The 10,465-nt window shown below is 37.1% G+C and overlaps 1 long non-coding RNA gene across 1 annotated transcript in view; it reads left to right on the top strand.

Moving 5' to 3' along the window:
• Positions 1-332: 332 nt before the first annotated feature.
• LOC149788889 (uncharacterized) overlaps positions 333-10,465 on the top strand; it is a 34,018-nt gene continuing 23,885 nt past the window's right edge. Inside the window, exon 1 of the long non-coding RNA XR_016424455.1 lies at positions 333-483. This is a non-coding gene — a long non-coding RNA (uncharacterized LOC149788889). The remainder of the gene's footprint in view (positions 484-10,465) is intronic.

Raw genomic sequence — 10,465 nt, 5'->3', positions numbered from 1 at the left:
AATGAGGTTCTCCAACTGTACTAGCTTTTGGACTCATCTTATTTTCAATGATATTGTTTTATTGTGAGATAAAATTAGCATCTGCAACCCAAATCTTTCGTGCACACATGATAAGATTATTTCCCCCCCCCCCCCCCGAAAAGTTGTATTTTTTCCTTGTCCAGAATCATATAATTTGCACACAAAAATTGCACTCTGTGTCGAATTTACGCAAATTGTTTTTCGTAGAAGGCTTTATTTTTGCAATCTGAGGCTTCTACGGAGAAAGTTCTCGTAGGAAGGTTTATTTTGCTGGAACCGTCTGGTCTGTAGAACTTCCCTGCTGCTCATTTCTTCAAGTTATTGTCTATTCAAACTAATAACAACATGTCGGGAACGACGCCTAAGGAACTAGTTTTATGATGTCGCATATATTCAGGAATATGCATGCACAAGCGGGAGATACTCAATACAAAGAAAGTTGTTCTTTTCTCTGATATCAAGGTAAGTATCTCCTCTGTATTATGTTACGTGCTTAACGTTTTAAAATTCAGAAATCGTGGAAAGAATTTCGTTATGTAATAAAAAAGAATCCACGGCAATCCACATCTCTATATTAGGGCAGATTAATAATGTTAAGAGTCACATTTTGCTGTAGTAGAGTCCGACCATATTTAATTGGCGCGGGGGTGGGGTGATAGGACTTCTTTCAGAACCAGTAAATTATTATTATTATTATTAGTAGTAGTAGTATTAATATTGCTTTGTTTTTACTGTTTTAGTTCTTGTTGTTGTTGTTCTACAAATCATATCAAGATTATGTTTACAAGCTATCTCAGTCTAATATTCCCGCCTCCACATCACAACTCTCCATAAATTGAATGGTCTGGTAGTTCTCCATATTAATTTTCCAGTCAGAGTAGCTACAAACAATGAAGGGTTCATGTGCCAGACTAGGTCATTACACAATGTATTTTTGGTCATTTGGCTTTAATCGAGTACTGCAAAAACTGTACATTGTAATTAATTCTAACATATATGAGTATCCAGGTTACATTTTGAAATTACAAACAGGTAAATATATATAATAAACTGCCACTAACATAAGCAATTTAATTTTGTTTGTATCTATATCTTCACAACAAGGGATAAAATCCAAAACATTCAAAGGCAGTTTGTGTGATATGTTTTGACCCCATGCTGGTTTCATTCCACACATCGACGCAATATCTAAAGAAACTGTGACAACGTCTGTGATTGTATATTTCTGTGTCTTATCTCTCGCGCGAGTTTGTATGTGCACTAACACGATCACATCCTGGTTGCGAAATAGGTTGATTAAATGCCTGGTCTTACCAGAACGATCACCGCCGTAAAGATAATGAGTTTATGACATGCGATCGGATCGGTCACTAACGGTGCCGTTGACACCGTCCCGAGATAACTATTGCGACGACATTCTTCCCTGGCGGTATAATCTATGTTCCATTTATTATTTATATTGTAATCTTCTACGATGTCAGGCAAACAAGAAGTTATGATTAGTAACGTGAAGCACTCTCATGCATTAAAGTTATAAAATAAGCACTGAATCCATTAAAACAAATGCAATATTCATTAGTATCATTGTTCGTTTGCTCCAAGTTCATGAAATAATTTAGAACCCGGCTTTAAATTGTCGTCTGTAGACAGAATTTGAAATAAACCAAGCATATTCGGTAGCTTACCGTCACTTTATAATATAAACTATTGACTGCAGCAGTTTTTCAAAGAAATCCGTATTAAAGAAAAGTATTATTGTACAATGTTTGCTCTTAGTGCAACAATATGTATACAATCTGTGTTGTTTTTTTAATTAAAAAAATGAAAAAAAAATGGAGGTAATCGAAGTTTTGTTTGTATGTAATACCCTAAGGAACATCACCAGGTGACTTCATATCAATTGTCACTACCCCTGTGATGTAGACGGATTGACGTAAAGATTTAATCGTTTGATTTTTATACTAATGTAGTTGTTCGAACCCAGCGGTAGGCTATTACTTTTTTCTGCATTTCTTTTACATAAAGTTTGTATTTAATTTTTGTATTGAATTAGCTATATAGATGTACGAAAATTACTAAACAGCACACATGCACACACATACAGATACACACACATACACAGATAGATAACTATAAGCATACACAAATACACACACACACACACACACATATATATATATATATATATATATATATATATATATATATATATATATATATATATATATATATATATATATATATATAACAATACAAACTTTAGCCCCAAATTAATAGACCAGCGGGGATTTGTGTCTATCACACAGCCAACAGTACGTTTTGACCTAATTCTAAGTTGTGAACAAAGGACGGAAACTAAACCTGTCGAGCGATCGACACCAGAAAATGTATCCCTGTAGAGTTATCAAGTTATGTAATGAGGTTGTGAAGCAAAGATGTTACGAGAATTGTGTGTAAGAAGATGAAGAAAAAGAAGAAACAGATAACAAACAAATTAAAAAATGTAATTACTTTGGTAGATATCACCGCAAAATTTGCGTCAAGAGAAAACTGGTGGTTGGCTCTTTCTTTGACAAGGATGAAACGGGATTTTCAGAAGTTTTCAATTAGGCACATTTTCCATGAATTTTCCAACTGTAGTATCCGGTATTGTTTCTTCTATGTACGTTCTGAGTCTGTCCATCCCAGGACAGTTTCAATCAGTAACATCTAGAGCAACGCGACAGAATGTCAGTTCGAGTTACAGTGGTGGGCGACTTAATCGTTGATTTGATGTGAATATGGCTTTTGTGATTATTCATTCGCTTCCTGAAATCAATGGTTTCGCCATAGTGAATGGTACACATCTTGCATATGTTCATATATATTGGTTATGACAATATGGCCGCTATCGCTTAACCGGCTTGAAGCAGCTGTTCCGTTCTTTAGTGACGTTTTCATGATATTTGTGCTTCTTGCCTGCTTTCATCTTCGTTATTGTGTTCATTATGTATTGACTGTTAAATTAGTATGTGTTTCTTCATCTCCTTGTTTAGGAAACGAGAATAATTAGACTTTCTCAGCTGTCTTGCTCCATTGTTTTTGAACAAACCGCCATCACGTATACTCGCCAGTCAACCCGTTTATGCTAAGATGGACCCTCATTAATTGCTTTAAATGTTCACTTCTTGGCTCTCCACACTACATTGTGCTCTAGACCAAACGAACTGGGACTGCATTCATCATTACCTAAATGTAGACAGAAGCGAAAAAAGAAACGTTGTTTCAAAGCTGGCCGGTGTAGAACAGGAAGAATAATTCCAGTTATCTCCTTTATTTCGGCACAACCATTAAAAAATATTTCGACCGTTAATTTAGATAATTCAAATCCCAATTAATTCGTCAACCTTTGTGTCAACTATCCAAGAAATACCTCTGCGCATTGCTATATGCAATGCCCAGTCAGTAGGACTAACGGAAAAGCGCACAGAAATAGTTAATTTTATCAACGACCAAAATGTTGACATACTTTTATTGACAGAAACATGGCTAAAAACATCAGGCGATGAGCCCAAGTGTGTGGATCTAACACCCACTGGTTACTCCATCAAGTCGTTTCCCCGTAATTCTCGCGGAGGTGGAATTGCTGTCATCACAAAGATCTCCATGATAAAACGTCTTAACTACACCACAACATTAAATTTCGACCACACATCGTTTGAACTAGTCCAAACCACACTCACATTAGAGCAAAGGTCAGTCCATTTTTTCTGCCTATACCGCCCTCCACCTAGTAGAAAAAACAAGCTGGTTGACTCTCGCCTTTTTGGAGCAGTTTCCGAATCTACTGGACTATGGAAATTCGATAAGTGGCAACCTGATTATTCTTGTAGATTTCAACTTTCACTTTGACTGTCCCGCAAACTCAAATACATCAAAACTCATTGATTCCATTACTGTTTTCAACCTCAAACAGTCAATTAACCAACCCCCTCATAAACATGGTCACATTTTAGACTGGATTCTTCATAGACCGGATGATAACATTCTACGGTCCTCCCTGGTATCCCATGACCTTACATCAGATCACCTCTGCATTATATGCCACCTTGACGTATCAGTCCCTAACCCTCCACCTTTATTTGCTACTAAGAGAAACCTCCGTATGATAAATAGAACCAAATTAATGCACGACATACAAGCTAGCCTAATATCTTGCTTACTACCTACCGCAGAACAACTCGATAACTGTCTGCGTTCATTACTTGGCACACATGCCCCAGCTACCAAGTGCAGAGTATCAATTCAAAAGTGTTCTCCGTGGTATAACAGTGTTAGGGACCAGCTTCGCATTGCTAAAAGAGACCGCCATAAAGCTGAGATGCTCTGGCTTTCCATCAGACTCACTGTTCATAAGCAAATCTATGAAGTCGCTAAGAAGAATGTAACAAATATAGTCCATGCAGCGAAATCAGCCCACTACACTACTAAGATCAATGAAAGTTCCCGCTGCAAAGAGCTCTTCTAGATTACTAACAAGCTAATGTCAAGGAACAAATCAACATCCCTTCCAACTACTTTCTCTCCAGTCGACCTTCCGGACATGTTTGCAAATTTCTTCCGTGACAAAGTACAAGCCATTAGAGATAAGCTTGACACCACAATTTCAATTGACTCGTCGTCACCATACAGTTGGGATACAGAATTTGAGCGGCAACCATTATCAGCATTTGAACCTGTCTCTATGGATTTCGTACGTACAATCGTAATGAAGAGTCCACCAAAGTCACGTGAACTTGATCCAATTCCAACATCACTGCTGCTTGAGTGCTTAGATCCAGTATTGACTTCACTAACTGATGGTATTAATACCTCTCTCTCATCTGGGGAATTCCCATTATTTTACAAAACTGCCAATTTAAAGAACTACCGCACAGTTTCTAATCTCCCATTCATTTCACAAATCTTAGAAAATGTTGTTCTATCCCAGCTTGTATCTCAACTAAATTCAAACAGTCTTTTTAGCAATGTACAGTCTGCATATCGCCCTTGCCACAGTACTGAAACTACTCTTCTAAAAGTAGTTAATGACATTCTCTCTGCGTTGGACAGCGGAAGGATTACAGTCCTCACCTTCCTTGATTTGTCTGCAGCATTTGACACAACAGACCATGGTATATTACTTCACCATCTCCAGCATGTATTTGGCATTCATGATACAGCCATAGTGTGGTTCAAGTCCTACTTGGTCAACAGGACACAAATTGTATCTGCAAATGGAATACACTCCAGCCCAGTTGATATATGTTGTGGTGTTCCACAGGCGCCTGTTCTTGGACCTGTTCTCTTCATTCTATACGCTCAGTCGCTCTGAAGTGTCATATATCATCATCCAGTGTCTCACCAATTGTACGCTGATTACACCCAAATATACAAATCTAGCCACCCAACTGAAGCTGATGCTACCATCCAAGTTGTAGACAGGTGCATTTCAGATGTGAAATCATGGATGACTTCTAACAAGCTGAAGATGAATGATGAGAAAACTGAGGCCATTCTGATCACAACACAAAGAGTTTCTCATTCACATCCTTTACCTCAAACAATAATAATCAGCAACGCCAACATTAAATTCACACAATCAGTATGAAACCTAGGTGTTATTCTGGACAGTACTCTCACATTGCACCAACATGTCATGAACATATGCAAGGCTGCATATCTTGAGCTGAGACACATCGGCTCGATTCGCAAAATATCTTAACAGTTGATGCCATTAAAACACTTGTGCGTTCATTAGCACTTTCAAGACTGGACTATTGTAACTCAATTCTGTCTGGTTCATCTCAATATCTACTCCAGTAACTTCAAAAAGTTCAAAACACAGCTTCTTGGATCATACTTAGAGTACCACGATCATAACACACCACCCCACTGCTCTGTACCCTACCCTGCCTATCCATTCGATCCAGAATCAAACACAAAATTTGTTCTCTGTGCTACTTTTCACTGTTGGACTCTAGTGCAACATACCTATCTGACCTCACCCATGTGTACACACCAGCAAGATACTTACGCTCCTTTTCTGACAATCGCATAGTCATCACTCCCATTATGGAAACAAAGTCATATGGACAGCTTTCTTTTGCATACTAGGGCCCAGCAACGTGGAATGAATTGCCCACTGAACTTAGACACAAAGACACAGTGATCACATTCAGGAGTGCTCTCAAAACTCACTTATTTTGACTGCAAGAACAAACTTAAAGACCTAATAATGTTTCATACCTGAAATATTCTCAGCATGTTTTTTATTTTTAATGTTGTTCGAATTTCATGTTATGATAATGTTATTATGTTTCTTATCTTATTGGTATTGTCTAATGTTGTAAAACGCTTAGAGCTTCTAAAGATTAGGCGCTACACAAATATATATATATATATATATATATATATATATATATATATATATATATATATATATATATATATATATATATATATATATATATATTTGTGTGTGTGTATGTGTGTGTGCGTGCGCGTGTGCTTGTGTATGTATGTTTTGTTCCGGCTCTTTGGTCTTAAACTGAATAACAGAAAAGAGCAGAAACCAAAAAGTAATATTCAACAAATAAAGTATTTCTTAGAATTCAAAGTGAAAATTTATTTAAAAAGAACTTAAAACTTACAGTATTGTGAATTCTATCCCAAATAGTCCTCTAAGTTCTATCACATGTCCAAAAAATCACAAATATTTGCTTGTAATCTTTGCTATTGTTGAATAATATTGCAAATGGTGAGTAGAGCATTAATTTAAAGTCACAATGAAATATCCAACAAGCCGATATTCGCGCTCTCCTTCCCTCCATCATATGCATTGGAAAGATATTACCTTGTTCATTCCTTGTTTTTATAACACGGATATCCATAGTGCTGAGAATGTGTGATATACTTTAGAATAAAAGCACGAATCACAAGGAACCCTGAAACTGTTTGATTACCGTTTAATTCGAATGCAAAATTATATGAACATGTAAACTTGTTTAAGAATTTTATGACTCTACCGATCCAATTTTAGGATTTTTTTTGCTTTTGTAATTACTTGTTTGATTATTGGAAGTCGTTTTTGTGGAAATATTTATTAGCCCGAGTAATTAGCCAATTGCTAGGAGCAAACGTCGCAGAGTGCAGTAATGATAAGATTTAATGATGACATAGTTTTCGCATGGGGTGCAGGTCAGAGCCGCTTAAGTGGGCCTTTAGCCTAGTGGTTCTTATCAAATTCTGATTGTGTTGATTGATTTTGTATCTCCATGTGAAGTATTTGTGACAGAGACTGATGATTTATACAACGGGAAATTGTTCCAATATTTAGAGACGTATTTTGCTATGATAGTAAATATGGTATAGAGTTACAGGCGAAATGAGGCTTAAAATCATGTTTGAAATACAAATGTGCTCTGATAAATTTCCTGGATAAGGACATTCGCTGGATTTTATAATATATTCAAACCTGGAATTATAGTGTTGTGATTCAAAACAAGACTGTTGATACATCAACACTCCATAAGCTATAACAGACACGTCATCACCTTCAGTTTAGGATCTCTTCGGAACTTGTACTGAGTTTTATTCAGGACTTTATATTGCTAGAGCTTGTGTCTGTAATTCTTGGATTAATTTGATTTAATTCGCAAAACCTTAAGTTGTTTTTTTCATCTTCTCATTTTGACTTTACATTCTATGAAAATAAATTACTATTTAAATTTTACAAAGCATGATGTCTTTTACTATTTTCTGTTACTCGTTTTAAGAGCATAGACTCGTAACACTGACGTAGGGATATAATAGGAAACATAATTCCTTGGACTTGGTGTTTGAGTTGTATTTATGTTTTCATGGCGTGAAGTACTGGCGCTAAGTTACGGAAATATAATAAGGAGAAACCATGCAGTTGTGAGGTTGCCATGCAATATTTAAGTTGTGACATTTGTGGGAACGGATTGATTAGAGGAATATTATTTATAGTTTGGGTTCGTTTGAATTTCCTTTAGACAATGGGTGTTGTTGATACGCCCTTGGAAATCAGGGGAAAACCAGTGATTTCTGGCAGGATTCAAGTCAGGGTTGGATTCGCTCGGTAAAAAGACCTCTTTGGCTTATATCAGTAAAACTAAATGCGTATGTACTCACTATATGTGTCCGTGTATCCCAAAGCACACTTTCCTGTTTATAAATGCATTCTTTGCGCATATCAACTAATTGCTTAATAAAGAATCGGAAGTTTCATTCCGCTTCTGAAAGCCCCAGATATAGATCTCTCCGAAGTGATACTCTGTCATATGTTCAGACATGCTACTTTGAATGAACTGGCTTAAGGACAGTTGTCTTCCGGTAAATGGAGACTTCATCTGAATGTGCATCTCCACCTTCAACCAATCAATGTACATGATCAATCACCTGTGTTGCATTCAGTTCATGAAATAAATCCTGATTGGAGTTCACCCCTTGCAAAAGCTGTTAACAGTTAAATCTGTAGGATTGAACTTATCCGTACACGCTTTTGGTGTAAACATTGGCAAAACCATGGTTGTTTTTTAAATGAGACGTCAACCTTTCTCTGCAAATCGCTTTGAAAACATCGAAGATTGCCACTGCCTTTTGAGGTGAATTCACTTTCGGCAACACTGTTTACATATGGCAAACATTGTTTCGAGAGAAACGTTTTACAGTCATAGACTTCGTTCAAGAGCCTCATCGCTAACTCTTGATAACCTTATGTTTTGGTAGCGGTCTCTAAGAATGCCTGAAAACTTACTACCTAATATTACAATACTTGTATTAAATATGTTAACTCAGACCTGCGTGGAAAAAATAAATCAATATTTCATGTAAGTGCTTTGCATTTATGTCAGTCGTTATCAACGAATAACTTAATTAATCAATCTAATTATTGCAGTTTGGGGAAGAAAAAATACCCTGCTTTCTTGCAAATGCGCGAAAACAAACGTCGCTATAATATTTTAAAGAGGCACAGGCATCAATGTGCCTTTTTGATTTTTAATGATAAGTCGCCAATTATGTACTTGCGAATATGTATGTTTTTACCCAAACCACGAAATTTGAAACCCACGAAAATAAAGTGTGGGTCCCCGAGTGGCCAAGTGGTAAATAGCGCTCACCGTTACGGATCACTGCCATCTCACCTCTGTCTGCGTAGGTTCCAGTCTCAGGCTCGTCCAATGTGTGTATTTGAGAAAGCTTTCCGGTAGCTTCTCGTGTGTCGGTGGTTCTTTCTGGGGTTTTCCCGGTTTCTTACTCCACCATTAATACTGGCCGCCATGTATAGTCTATCTTGTGCTGAAAAATTGCGTTAAACACAGCAACAACAACAAAATAAAGTGTTACACAGTAGTTCCTGAAATATGATAAATGGTTCCAGTGGCGTATTGGTAAGAGTCATGTAAAAGTAGTGAAATGGGACGATTCAGGAACAATTGGAAAATATATTACAGACCCCCGGGACTGTTTAGGGACAATATTTATAGAGACAAGGGGAACATACATTAAGACCCTCCGAAACTGTTTAAGGACAATGGGGAATTTAACATGGGGAAGTTTAACAGGAGTGGGACTATTGAGGGACAAAAAGTATTTGGACTGTTTAGGGACAAGTGAATGAAACATGGGGAATATTGGGCCTGTATAGCGACAAGGGACAAAGACATATACAATATACAATATTTTAAAAAATGTTATGGAGGCAGGAAAGCAATTCTTTTCGAGGCATATGAGTGACCCAGAAAACGGCCTTCGGGTTCATCTATTTTCTTAAGTTCTTCAGCCATTTTCCCAGTTTCTCCATCAATTCATTCTTCTTTTTCTCTTTCTCCGGCACCCAATACGGATGGCCCATTGACGTATACTTCTCCTGTATTTTGATCCAATTCTAATTTAGTTGGTCAAAGGCCTCTTTCTTCTTTAAGTTTTCCTTGTCCTTTATTTCTTCATTCCATTTTTCTTTTATCTTTTTCACTTCTACCTCCGTGATCTTTCCTATAAGTTCTTCAACTTGTTTTAGTTGGTCCATACCTCATTTACATACCACCACTCAGTCCAATATAACCTTTCTTCTAGGAAGCATCCGAATTATGTGACATGATCCAGTGCCTCCTTTAAACATCACACTCTCACATAGGGATGATTAATCAGTCCTCTCAATATACCCTCTACCAGGTGTTTCGCTACTTTGGGGCTCGTCATGTAGTCCAGGCTGCTTGGAAATCTCCCATCCTTATTTAACCTTTCCACAACGTATGTCCCATCCGTTATCAAAAAGTAACTATCTCTCGAATCAGTAAACAAAGCTGACACTGCTGCCATCTTGTTCTTTAGGCTATTCCGTAGAATAGCGCGAACGACGAACGCTTGAGTTTTTTCTAGTCAACAACGGACATGAAGA

Source organism: Sinohyriopsis cumingii, chromosome 11 (assembly GCF_028554795.1).
Source record: "Sinohyriopsis cumingii isolate HCF-2022 chromosome 11, ASM2855479v2, whole genome shotgun sequence".
Lineage (NCBI taxonomy): Eukaryota > Metazoa > Mollusca > Bivalvia > Unionida > Unionidae > Sinohyriopsis > Sinohyriopsis cumingii.
The sequence above is the reverse complement of the archived record's forward strand: the minus strand, read 5'-3'. Positions and strand labels throughout refer to the sequence as shown.